Source organism: Myodes glareolus, chromosome X, assembly GCF_982192425.1.
Source record: "Myodes glareolus chromosome X, mMyoGla1.1, whole genome shotgun sequence".
In the NCBI taxonomy this organism is placed as follows: Eukaryota; Metazoa; Chordata; class Mammalia; order Rodentia; family Cricetidae; genus Myodes; species Myodes glareolus.
In genome coordinates, this window is record NC_142053.1 from 82,930,046 (window position 1) to 82,934,590 (window position 4,545).

A 4,545-nucleotide genomic window follows, 5' to 3' on the forward strand; every position below is an offset into this window, starting at 1 on the left:
TCCTTTTTTGTATTCATTTACGTGTGTGTGTGTGTGTGTGTGTGTGTGTGTACCACATGTGGAGGTCAGAGAACAACTCATGGAGTCAGTTCTTCCCTTCAGGTTACCAGACCTGGTGGCAAGCGCCTTTACTTACTGAATCATCTTGCCAGCCCTAAAATAATAATTTGTGTCAGGTGGTCTACAGAGTGAGTTCTAGGATAGCCAGGGCTACACAAAGAAACCCTGTCTTGAAAAACAAACAAACAAACAAATAAATAGAAGACAAATAAATAGACGCACTACTCATACAATAGGGGAAGGAACTTTGCTTTTTAAAAGTTTGAAACATAAGGTTTAGGTTTAAGCCTTCTAGATTGTCCCAAGTTTGAGTTAGATCCTCTCCTCTTCTCTTCTCTTCTCTTCTCTTCTCTTCTCTTCTCTTCTCTTCTCTTCTCTTCTCTTCTCTTCTCTTCTCTCTGTCTCTCTCTCTCTCTTTTTTCCAGGATTGAATATGTGACCTTTATTTCTTCCAGCTCAGACATTTTAGATTTAATCAACTAATGATGATAAATCAAGGTTTGAAACCTAAAAGGATTTATTAAAACTTTATCAGGACTTTAGTAAGCTATACGAATACTTTACTAAACTGTACCAGAAAAGATAAGGAGACAAATAGGTACATTTTTAGAATTGCCTGTCAGTCAGGTCAGAACCTGCAGCTGCAGTCCCTAGCATGACCTCATTATCTAAGATGACACAGCAATGCTCGTTCAGACTTACACATTCATCTTGGCCAGCCGAGCGGCTCTTCACCTCTTGATGGTTTCCTTCTATGCGTGTGCGTGTCTAGTTGTGTGTTGCTTAGAGCAGACATTTACCTTCCTCATCCATCAGCCATCGGAGGAAGGCTGAGGCCACGAAGAACATCTGACCCGCTCTTCCTGGGGAGTTTCCTGGTGGCTTTTCCCCCTCACCATATCTGGAATTAAAGGAGCTTTCATAGCCTTTTCTTTTTTTCACATCTTGCTGAAGCAGAGTTTTGAAAACAAAACAAAACAAATTCTGCTATTTCCCAGAACAAATCTGATATATATGTCATATATATATGTATACACACACATATATATGACATATTATATATATATATATATATATATATATATATATATATATATATATATATATATATGACAATCTCCATGGGGACTGATTCCAGCTGTCCAACACTTGTCCATTTGAGATGTAAACCTTTCCTCTAGTTCCCCATTTCAGACAATTGAGTGATCCTCTTTTCTAACCTTACTCTCTGTATAAAGTGAGGACGTGACTGCTTCATGGTGTGGTTGAGGGGCTGGTTTTTACTGTAGATATGAGGGAGAGTACAGTCAGAGGCATCTGGGAGAGTCTGGATCAGGAACAGAAAGTAGTAGACAGAACAGGGCCGGCAGACTGGACCAGGCCATGAGCAGAGAGAGACAGAGAGAGCAAGAGAAGACCGAGAGAGAGAGAGAGAGAGAGAGAGAGAGAGAGAGAGAGAGAGAGAGAGAGAAAGAGAGAAGCATGAAGGCAGTTAAAAGAGGAAGACAATGGAGAACCAAGAGAAGGCTGAAATGCAGGGCTATATGGGAATGAGAAGCTGATGAGGGGGAAGCCCATGAGCTGGAGAAGTTTAGGGTGGGGGCAGGGTGAGAAGAGCTGAGGAGAGCCCCAGGTACTGAGTGAGCCTGGAGGCCAGCCTGAACTTTGGTATGCTAATAGGCACCACAGATAGCTGGTTGCCCAGAGTTTCTTTAGGACCCGACACTCTCCCACCTTGTTTCAGATTTCCTTATCGTACTGAAACTACTTGTTGGCTACTAGTGAACTAGTACTATTAAATTGTACATTCGTGACAGACAAACACTTGGTCATCTGGGTCTATCATTCTTTCCCTCTCCCTGCCTCTCTCCCCTTCTCCTCCCTCCCCCTCTCTCTCCTCCCTCCCTGCTTTCTTTATTTTATTTTGTTTTGTTTTTCTGAGACAATTTCACTGGGCTGGGAGCACACTAAACAAGGCTACTTTGGTAGTAAGACACTTACTTAGCATGTTTAAGGCCTTGTATTTAACTCTCCAACTTCACCAAAACAAAACATATGGGACAGTTCTACCAGATAGAGTGTGAATGGTTAAAAAAAAAAAAACCAAACATTTCTTGAAGAAATAAATGCTGGTTGAATACTTCTCTAACTTGGCAAAAGTAGGCATTTGCAAATTCAAGCCCTGTAAAACTCAAACAGAATATGGGGGGAAAAAACCCACCTCTACTTGCATTATAGTCAAATTGCTGCGGACTGAAGGTAAAGAGAAAACCCTGAAAGTGGCCAGACAAGAAACACGGTGGGTGCTGGGTGCGTTCACATCACCAGCAATGTCTTATAAGGAAGGGGGGGAGTATTTCCCAGCTCAGACAACCGCAACCCAGACAATGGTGGGTCAGTTCTGTCCGGGACCTGCTTAGTTATTCATATCTCTTGCCTTCTATTCAAACTGGAATCTCATGTCAGAACGCCAGCAAGCCCTTTCACAATGTGGACACCTTGAATTTTCCCTGCTCGGCCTTTTGCTGTTTACTTCTCTCTTGAATTGGCATCCTGGGGACTGGTGGCTGAGTCTGGCTTGTTGGGGCTTCTAGAGTTCAGACTTTTATCCCAGAAAATTTGGTAACCCCATCACTTGCTGTTTGTGGCAGGCCGTGTAGTTCAAGCCTCGGTTCATTCATTTATTCAACATGTGTGTACTGCCTGGGAACTGGGGTGGGACTTAGTGGTAACAAGAATAAGCAAAAGTAGCCATATCCAGACCTTTGATACCATCCTACAGCTTTCAGAGAGAGCTTTGTTCCTTTTTCTTCAATCTGTTTTCCATCAGATTTGACACTTTTTTGTTCTCTTTTGTTTGCCCTCAGTCCCTTTCAGGAGCCCTGAATGGCCTTATACTCTTGAGTCTTCTGGATCTGCCTCTCCAGTGTTGAGATTACAGGCATGCACCACCAGGATGGGCTCCGAGTATAGACTTTTTATTATATTCAAGTTTCCTGACCCCATTGCTTTTCTTCATGTTATTAAGTTCATCCAGTTCACTTCTCTCTTTATATATTACATTTTTCACTTCTAGAATTTCCATCTAGTTTAGTTTCATGCTTTCTATTTCTCTCTTGTGATTTCTTTTTCTTAAAAAAAAAACAAAGAAGCAAAAAAACCTTATTACCAATGGATTTCTCTTTCTTTGAGTATCACCGTCTCAAGATTGACCTCCGTCAGTTGTGTTTTTCCTTGAGACCGAGTCTCACTTTCATCACCCCCTATCCACCGAACAATACTGAAGTCTTCTTGGATTTTTGAATGCTGTGTTACAGAGCCCTTGAATTTTGTTCCCTTCTCTGAAGATGTGGATACCCTTATTGCTGGAGACGCTCAGCTTGGTGAGACTCACGCAGCACCCTCCTTGTCTGTTCTGTGTGGCAGGTCAGATCAGTATTGTTCTGTTGGTGTTATCTGTTATCTGGGAACTGTGTTGACTGCAACAGACTTGGAAGTGGCTCTATGCATCTTACTGTTCAGGGTAAATCTTGAGAAAAATGTATCCACATAATTTAATCTAGAGTTTCTTTCCTTCATAGGACATCCCCCTCATTCTGTAAAGCCTGTCCCAGGCTCGATTTTTTTTTTTTTTTTGGTTCTTTAAGGCAGGAAAGATTTTTCTTCAGGAGTCTAGAGCTCTAGCTTGAATTGCAGCCTGCCCTAGGGCAAAGGCCATAAAAATGAGAAACTCACCCCACGCTGACGGCCATTTCAGGTTGTAACTGCCCTCAGGAAATCTGCCTGTTTTTCCTCATTCCCAGGAGCCTCCAGGTAGTCTGTCTGTCTCTCTGGGTCTCTATCTCTGTTTTTTTGTGTTCATATTTTGTAAGTGTTCTCTATTCAGAGTTGTGACAGTCGTAGCCTCCCTTTCCAGGAAGAAAAAAAATAACAGCCCTCATCCTCACAGCTCCCAGTGTCATCATGGGTTCTCCTCGTATTTCAGAGAAAAATGGTCAACTAGCTTAGCTTTCCCCCTTCTCCCCTTTCAACCGCTCTGGCAGGAGAGAAGATACTGTGTTCCTTTCTTTGCCCATTAGACCATTTCAATAACAAGCCTTAAGGAATTAAGATTTCTCCAGAATCCTAAACTGCGGAGGTAAGGCTACAGCCCTGGTGGCAGCCAGAGGAGGAACTTGCCTCCCAGGAAGCGATTTCACACGGTTCTGACAACTTGTCAGAGCACTTTGAAGGATGGGCTCAGGCTGGAGTCCAGGCCATGCCGGCTCAGTGAGGAACAGGACCCTCATTTAAGAGGACTGCTTAGTTATGCATACCTCTTGTCCCCTTTTAAATTTTTTTTTTCCAAGACAGGGTTTCTCTGTAACTTTGGGGCCTGTCCTGGAACTAGCTCTTGTAGACCAGGCTGAAATCAGAGAGATCACCTGCCTCTCTGCCTCCCAGGTGCTGGGATTAGAGGCACGCGCCACCACCACCTGGCTCTCC

The 4,545-nt window shown here is 43.1% G+C and overlaps 1 pseudogene; it reads right to left on the bottom strand.

The window, feature by feature from the left end:
- Positions 1-856: 856 nt before the first annotated feature.
- On the bottom strand, positions 857-3,812 carry LOC146889134 (selenoprotein K pseudogene; annotated as a pseudogene).
- Positions 3,813-4,545: the final 733 nt, after the last annotated feature.